Source organism: Callospermophilus lateralis, chromosome 11 (assembly GCF_048772815.1).
Source record: "Callospermophilus lateralis isolate mCalLat2 chromosome 11, mCalLat2.hap1, whole genome shotgun sequence".
In the NCBI taxonomy this organism is placed as follows: domain Eukaryota; kingdom Metazoa; phylum Chordata; class Mammalia; order Rodentia; family Sciuridae; genus Callospermophilus; species Callospermophilus lateralis.
Window position 1 is genome coordinate 50,337,049 of NC_135315.1, and position 9,106 is coordinate 50,346,154.

The following is a 9,106-nucleotide window of genomic DNA, read 5'->3' on the forward strand; positions in this document are numbered from 1 at the left end:
TTGGAATGCTCTGTGCACACTCATTGGCTGGGCCTTTGGGGAACATCTGTCTGCTAGATGCTAGACAGTGGTGCTTCCCACATGGGGCTCTGCTCTGGACACTAGTCCTATGCCTTGAGAGCCCTGTAGTGCTGTCTGCCACTCCCTGAAGCACTCTCCCAGCAGCCCTGGAGCATTCCTCTGAGAGGCTCCATCCCTAGCAGAGCTTTGGCCAGTTCTGCAGGCCAATGTCAAGCAGGGCATGGCCACAGAGCTGGCACCATCACCCTCCTGGTCAGGCTGGGCCCTCCCTAAGCTGCAGGACTGGCCTCTGTCCCAGCATTAAGCCCAAGGAGTGGGCCTGAACCTCCTTTTGGATGTTCTGGAGGTTACAGGGGGAGCCAGGGTGGAAATTAGAGGGAGAGAGGGAGAGAATGTGAGCACAGAGCAAGTGGGGGGTGTGGGGGTAGGAAATGTGGGGTGCTGGAAGGGGAGGCACCCAGTGTGAGCACCGACTTGAGGATGTGAAGGCAGGGTGGGTTCCCAAGTCCATCCTGCTGGTGAGATGGTGAGAGCAGAGCTTTCCTTTGTTGACAGCACCGTTTATTCCCTGAGTCTGGCAGGATGCTCAACATACCTATGTCATGGACCATCTGCCTCAAGTCTTTAAGGGAGCAGTGTTCCCCTCAGTTTCTAAATGGCAAAGGATGCTCAGGGGGTTTATGTGACTTTGCCAGTGGTACCCAAGCAATTAAGGGCAGAGCAGGTACCAGAACTGAGGCCCATATGCCCCCTGGACCATGCTCTGCCTGGTATTAACAGCACCCTCCAGGGGAGGATGCAGACAGGAACAGGTCAAAGAGGAGCCAGGTCTGTCCTGTTGCATGTTGGGCTGTTCTGCACAGAAGGCCACAGAGAGCAAGAACAGTGGAAATTAGAGGGGGAGTTCCAGTGAGGTGACAGGCATAGTCTACCATGAAGTTGTCTCTGAGGGAGCCCCATGAGTTGGTGGGTCCATTCAGAGACTCGGACATACTTAGATTGAAGTTAAATCTAGGGTACACAGAAGCCTGTGTGTACAGAGCAGGATAAGGCACAAGGCCAAGGGTCCATTCAAGACTAAAACCAAAGTCTAGACCAAGACCAGGGCTGAGCTGAGTCAGGTCAAGAAAAGGCAAATGCCAAGATAAAAGACCAGGACGGACGACCTTGTCCTAGACAACCTGAGCCAAACTCAGCTGTCATGCAGCAGGACCAGGTGTGCGGAGGCAGGGCCAGGCGTGGTGGTGCTGGCCACTCGCTTCCTCCATAGCAGGTCTGGGACCATCCTGGACCCTGTTGCTGGCTCTTGGCACATCGTGTATTTGTTTATTTGTGGTACTGCAGATGGATCCCAGGGGCACTCTCCCACACTTTTTTTTTCCTTTTCAATTTCAACACAGGATGTCACAATGTTGCCCAGGCTGGAATTGCAGGGATGGCCACTGCACCAAGCCCTATGGATGTTTAACCCAGTGAACACACTCAGTGGACTCATGCATACTGCATGGTGAGTTCTGAGGTCTCTTCTGGAGTGACCTTCTGGCAGCTTCTGGGAATCTCCTGAGTCTCTAGAGGACAGTTAGGGGCTGGGGTAGTTTTTGTCTTTGGCTGGGAGTGTGGTTGCAGATTGTCCTCCTGATCAGGCCTGAGATGATGGGTCCAGTTTATAGGTAAAGGGACAGAATGATGGGGATCAGAACTAGGAAAAAGGATCTGACCGACATGGCTTGAGGAATGACACTGACATGAGAGGTCCTTATGCCCCTGCAGGGAAGAAGTGGTTGTAGTGAAAGGTAAATAAAAATATATGCCTTCCCCCAGGTGCAAAGGAAGCGTCGGCTCTTGGAAAATACAGACTGTAAATGTCCACGGCCCTCTGCAAACAATGGCATCACTCAGCCCTGGAAAATGGAGAGGAGGCAATGGCCATGTCCAGCCCTGGTGGAGGTGGAGTGGAGGCTTCTACCAAGTGCCTTCCAGGTCAGCTTCAACAGTGAAATGTGCAAAGCAAGGCTTCCTTGCTTCTGATAGCTCCCATCTCCCTGCTCATAGACCAGAAGAGACGGCAGCGTGGCTCAGATGCTGTGGTCTCGGGTGCTCCTCCATGCAGGTCTGGGATCTCCTCCTGTTCCGATCTTCCAAGGTTTCCACAGCAATGTGTGCCATTTTGTAACACAATAAAGAAAGAATTGAATTGCACATAGAATCTTTTCCCAACCACCCTGAGTGTGAGTTTGTAGCTATGGTCACTGTGTCACTGTGCTGATGCTACAGCTGGGGCCTCTGGGAGCCTGCCCCCCATCACAAATGAACTCCCAGCTAGAACTGCAGGATCTACACTTTTGAAGGGGGAGGATGAGGCAGAGGACATGTAGGAGCTCTTAGCTCTACCATTAGAGAAAGTGTCTGGGTTTTGGGACCACACTCAGGTGCAGGTAGCCCAAGGGTGAATGAGGAGAGTGTGGGGGCTCAGATGGCAAAGTTCTCCATACATACAGGTTGGGGAGGATGGGGAATGAGAGGGGAGGTAGGTGTGAGCACCCATTGTGAGCCCCATGTCCTCACAGGCATCCCTGGTGACCTTCATAGTGGATAGCCCCCAGATCCCTTGAGAGAAGTGGAGCCCCATAAGGTGAATAGGGGTCCAGGGAACTTGATAGGATAGTGACTACAGCCAGGGAACCTGGAGTCTGGGAGGGCAAATGCTGACCAAGGATTCTCCTTCACTGCAAGCCCTCCCGGTGCTTCACCTGGAAGACCCCACGCAGGTGTTTCAGGACTCCTGGTAAAAGCTTAGTCTGGGAACCACTCTTTCTAAGCCTGTTTTGTTGCTCAAATTTGTCTCAAAAAGGTTATTTTGATACTGACTCTTAACAGTCTGTCACTTCCCCTCTGATGAAGGATCAGATCACACCAAAGGATGGGACAAGCCCTGCAAGACCACTTGGTGGACGAACAATCAGTAATATCTTCAGAAAAATTTATTCACAGATCTGGGAGGCTTTGGAGCAGGGTTCCCAAGTCTTCCATTAGGTGGAGCCAGCGGGCAATTTTGCAAGTTGGCTCATTTATGAAGCTTTAAAATATACAAAACCAAGCATTGTTTAAGAACACAGAATGCAATGGTACTGTAAAGAAAAGCACAGAAGTTGGCTCTTTTCACTCAAGCTCTGTGTGCCCTTGAGGATATCTTTGCACCAACCTAGCAATAAAGGACCAGTTGTCAGCGAGCCCCATATCCCTCAAGACTGCAGAATGGCCAAGACAGGGGATGGTGGTGGGGCCCAGTTAAAATCAGAAAATTTCATAGAAATTCCAAATTTCTTTTTTTCTCTATCCCTACCTTATCCTGTCAGTGTCCCAGTTCCCTGCATGCAACCATCCCATGCCCAGGATGGAAGCTTTGGCCAGGCCAAAGCCCTGGCCCAGGAAGGAATGCAGGGCTGGAGGAAATTGACTGCAGTCCCTATCAGGGCTCCCCAGGGTCTACACATCTGCATCTCCCAGCTTCGTTCCAGTAGATGGCACTGCTTCTTTGGGACAGGTGGAGGCAGATCAGCATCTTCCTCCATTTTGGCCAAATTGTGATTTAATTCATTTTTACATTTTATATTGTCTTCTCTCATTTCTGACATTGGAGAATGCCCGAATCCAGTTACAAAAACTCTAGATTCTTGGGCCCCAGGTCATACCCCGTACCTGCTACCCTTCTGGGACTTCCAATAGTCCCCAGCCATCTGATCCTAAGCCCCTCACTGAGGCGCTGTGCATGTACCCTGCACACCTGGTGGACATGAGCAGCCTGGGCCTATGGTATCCCAGCTTCCAGGATCTCAGTCCCTTCATGGACTCCCCAACTCTCTTCCCTTTTCCCACCTATGCTACATCCCCACAGCAAGTCCTCCTAAGAGCATGGAGCCCCCACTGCCCAGACTACCCCAAGCTGCTCCTGGACTTCAGTGCAGGTCATTGGGCACAGTCAGGGCTGGAGGGAGAGTTCAGAGAGGAGGCCTCTGAGCCCCACCCTGGAGGCCCACTCCATGGTTAATAGCCTCCTCCCCAGTTCTGCATTCCAGGAGGCAGCAGCCAGTCTACTAGAGAAATGTGAAAGATAGGGGCAAAGTCCTTGAGCAGGAAGGCCCTGGCATCTTGGCCATCAGAAAGAAAGGTCAAGTGGATTAGGGATGGAGGGGAGCCCACATGGAGGGCATGAGGATGCTGAGTTATGTGGTGTGGCTGTCCTGTGGGTGCCCAGGTGTGATCCCTCAGTGGGGCCCTGATCCCTCAGTGTATTATCAGGGGCAGCTGGGGAGGGAGGGGCTCAGCATGGCCCAGAAGGGTGAGCCCTAGGGGAGTGCAAACCCTTCCTCCAGGTCCCAAGTCCCCCCATGGCTACCCCACACAACACAGGAACCGTGATCTGTGACTCAGGACACAGGGACACATGTGCAGAGATCTTTCCAAACAATAACCATATAATGAACCACAAAAAAAGCTTCAATAGGGTTCACAGTGTGGGTGTGTAGTATAGTGTGTTTGTATACGGTATGGGTGAAGTGTGTGTATGAAGTGTGCATGTCGTGTGTGCTGTGCTTGTGTGTGGATAATTGGGTGCCGGGCATGTCGTGTTTTTCGTACAGCATAGTATAGGATGGTATGTTATGTGGCATGTGAGTTGTAGTGCTGTGTGTCGGGTGTGTGTTGGGTTTGTGTCGTGTGATGTGTAGCAGGTGCGTGTGCACATGGTGTGTGCGTGTTTTGTCTGTTAATTCAAAGGTGACCTTTGAAGAGCCAGGCCCTCAGAATCATTGGGAGCAGAGCTAGTGCCACCCTGCCCTCTGCTGGTGGACAGCAGTTATGGCGATGACAATGATCCCTCTGTCCACAGGACAGCCTGTGGCAGACAAGAAACACCCTCAGACTGACATATAAATCAAGGCCCAAGTATCCACCACAAAATTCCAGTGTCAAGATGGCAGTAGGCTGATGGGACTGGTGCCCAGCAGGAGCATGGCTTCCAGTGGCCTCATGGAGGACAGGATAGAAGCACCCCTGCCCTCCCTGTGGCAGCCCTGGGAAAGCCTCCCACAGCTGTGCTGGTGCTCATGCTCACGGACCCCAGGAGCAGACTCACGTTGCTGGAAAGGCCACAGGGATGATAAGCCGTGGAAACCCAGACGTGTTCAGTGGCCATGTTGGTAATGACTGTGATCCTGCAGCTGCAGCCTCGAGTGCTCACACACAGTAGAGACGGATAGAGTAGGAAGCCAGGGCATGCTCACTGCTGGTCAGTGGCTCTGATAAAGGCCCTGGACAGATGCGAGGTCACTCTCCACACCCTCCCCACTCTTATTCCACCACTCAAAGCTTCAAAGTCTTGGACAGAGGGCGTCCCCTGGTCGAGGTCACAGGAGGGTAATCCTGGGGGCCCGTCCAGGCCAAGAGCTTCCTCCTCAGTGTCCAGGGTGATACCTGCTCAAGGGAAGCGTCCTGACCAGGATGGGGCTGGAGGGTCCCTTCTCTGGGGCTCTTGGACTAGGGTGCTCTCTATGAAGGGAATGCCATCTTTCTTGATGGATATTTTTGGTATCCCCCTGCACGCCCTCCAAAAACACCTATAATAGTGCTATGATTGCCCATGTGGATTTGTTGAACATACATGGGGTCATGAGTCCTCCCACAAACAGCCCCAACAGCACCCCATCTGCTATGCATCCTTCTCTGTGCCCTTTTCTGCTGTTTCCAAGGCCTGGAGTCATCCTGTAGCCTTGGCTGGGGGAGAGGGCTGAGGGAGGGAAGCCATGCCATTGCCCAGAGTCGGGGGGATAACCCCATTCCAGTACACACGGCAAGCTCTGCTGAGACAGCAGGACATCAGCCACCAGGGCAGCCCTAGGGATGGCAAGTGAAGCAGGAGAGGTCAGAGGCCTGAGCCAGGTCCCAGATGCCTCTGTCCTGTCAGTTTGGTCTAACTGACCCCTGAAGAGATGACCCTCATGCTTTCCCCCCAGGACGAAGGCAAGGCAACCCGGCAGCCTCTGGGCCTGCCTCAGCAGCCAGGGTGCTGGTCAGATCTGGGTTTCAGAGAAACATGAATAATTGTAGGTGTGTGTTATGCAGCATGAGGAGTGAATTCCAGCAGGACTGCCTGGAGGACAGAGTGCACCTCAGGCCCATGTGTTAAAGGCTAGTTCTTGGATAGTGCTACTGGGAGGTGGTGGAACATAGGAGGTGGGGCCTAGTAGGAGGTTTCAGGTCATTTCAGTGAATCCTTGAAGGGACCCTGGTCTTTTCCTTGTTTCTCTCTTGTATCCCAGACATGAGTTGTGAAGATTGCTCTGCCACGTGTTCCTCCATGGTGTGCTGCCTCACCACAGGCCCCAAAGCAGGCCTGGATGGAAACCTTTAGAACTGTCAGACAAAATAAGTCCTTCCTCTTCATAGGACTCAGGCATTGTGTTACAGCAATGGAAAGCTGACTCTCACACTCCACATCAGTCTCCCTATGGCACAGCACTTGCTTTCCCAGCCACATGGCCAGGAGGCATGAAAGTCAGCATCCCCAGGGACTTGTGTGTATTCATTCCCAGTCTGTCCATCAACAGAAGAAAGATGGAATCAGTGTGACACACTCGTCAACAGCACATCATGCAGCAGCACAGAGCAGAGAGGACAGGACCATGGCGCACAGGCATGCACAGAGTCCATGCCAACTTCAGAGCAGCGCCCCCCGCCTGATCCTACTTATGGAAGTTTCTAGAATAGTAAGGATGGAGAGCTGGCAATAGAAATCAGAACAATGGTTACTGGGTGGGAGCAGCACAGGAGAGTGGTTGCAGGAGTGTAACCCCATGTATAAGTTCACGGGGTGCCCTTAAGGGGAGAGCTTTTGTGTGTTTTCCTGTTAGTATTTATTCTTTGTTTTCAGTGGTGAAAAACACAAACAATGGTGGCAGTAAGGCATCAGAAAAAGGTCCAAAGATGGAGTGAAGTGGGTCTCGGGTCTTCCACGGAGACCCAGGAGTGGGCTCCTACTGGTGGAAGAGAGAAGCCCTCCCTATGGGGAAGAGCCCCTGTAGCAGAGCAGGGCAGTGACATGGTGAGAGGTGCCCTGCAATCGGGATGGGAAAATGGAGGGCAGGACAGAGGGGACATGGCTGGAGCCTTAGAGAGGGCAGCTGGACAGGTGGGGGGGCCGGGGGTAGGGATGGGTTTGGAACAGCTCACCAATGACAGCTGGTGGGGCTGGGGCACCAGAGGGATACCAGTGTATAGTTAAGTGACCAGGGGTTAGGGGCACATGAAAGAACAGGTCTGGAACAGGAGAAAATCATAACTGTTTGGTAGAGGTGATTGGACAACATCCAGGTGGGGATGATCCTAGGACACAGATTGGGAGGAACAGTGGAGGACAAGAGGGCTGAAGGAAAGGGCAAGACGGAGTAGGGAGAGAGGAGGGACTCTGGGAGGGGGCTGTAGGGCCAAGTCCAGCAGGGACAGTGGGAAGAGAGAGGGAGAGGTGGTGAGGAGGGAAGAGCCAGAGCAGGAGGTGGGAGAAGTGAAGATGGGGAGAGCCCTCGTGGGCAGCTCTTTGCATCTGGGAAATAACCACAGCAATGGCAGCACACGTGTCCAGGGCCTGAGCCAGCCACACCCCACACCTTACTCCATGCTTCTCAAGGCTCCCTGGCCTCATAGGGGTTGCTGTTCCCTCCAATTTGCAGATGAGAAGACAGGCATTGAGCACACAGGAAGCAGGTGTGTGGCCAGGGTGGGGACCTGAGTTGGCTCCACAGTGTGTTCCCAGGCTCTGAGCTGTCCTCCTACCTCCAGGTGGTGGGGCTGGGCTGTGAAGGGGTGGGCAGAGGGCCTGGGTGGGGGACCTTAGGGACTCTTCAGTTTGGGCAGGAGTTGTGGTGTGGGCTGTGCAGTTGTAGCTTCGGGACCTTTGGTCACCTGGTGGCTGCTTCTCAGGCCTCATCCACAGGGAGAGGGCGGATCCCCCCAGCCATGTGGATAGCCCCACTGCCTGACGTTTCCTGGGCAGACACAGGTGTCCTAAGTCTCATATGGCATTGCCAGGGTCCAAGGTTGCCTGGATGTGGGGTTGGGAGGAATGGCCAGGAGCCAGAGAAATAGGGAGGGTACCTGCAGGCTGCTGACCTGGAGTCCTCTCTCTGGAGCTATGGAGAGGCCATGACTCACTGGAACTTTGGAGTGACTCAGGGGACCAAGGCTGCTTATGGCCACCACTGCCATGGAAACTCTAATGCTGCTTGGTATACAGTTGGCTGGCTATGGTGTAGCATGCTGCAGGCGCTCCCTCCACCCCTAGAGAGGGCTGGTCCTGGAGCCTCAGGTGGGCCAGGCCAGCACCTGTGTTCATCACAGTGCTCTAGTCCTTGTGTCTGGGCCACAGCAGAGCAGCTGGCCTGCACAGCCTGGATAGTAGGAAGTCCAGGAAAAACCTCCCACCCCTATCAAGAGGGTCAGACAGACACAACATGGAGATGAGCATGCTGTGAACTATGCTGGAACTGTAGACCTTGTCTAAGGAGCACCAGGGCAGTTATACCTTAAGAGGATCTGTGTGTATCACACTTACTCCCCCAAATCTTAGGAAGTAGGTGCTGTCATGAGACCTATTTGACACATAAGGCAACTGACACACAGAGAAGTTAAATAAATAACCCAAGTTCACACAGCAAGTAAGTGGCAGACCTGTGTTCAAACCAGGCACACTGGATTTGGGTTTCCATCTCCTCATCCTGACCAAAAATTGATGAAATCAAAGTACACAGAACAATGGGGTTTGACTCTATGCACTGGAATGGGGTACGGGGGCTCTCTGAGCCAGTGGGGCTTAGGGCATGTGTCTGCAGTGGATACGTGGGTGGTGGCCCAGAGACAAAAGCAGGAGGGTCACACTGCCAGACGAGAGCTGCAGAGTGTACAGGTGTGATTCTGGGTGGGAAGAACTTTGGGACCAATTAGACACTGGGAGAGGGATGTCTGGCTTGTGTGGGCTTTTCTGACTTCATGTGGCCTGAGGACACAGGTTTGGGAAGGACAGTCTTTGGGTGAG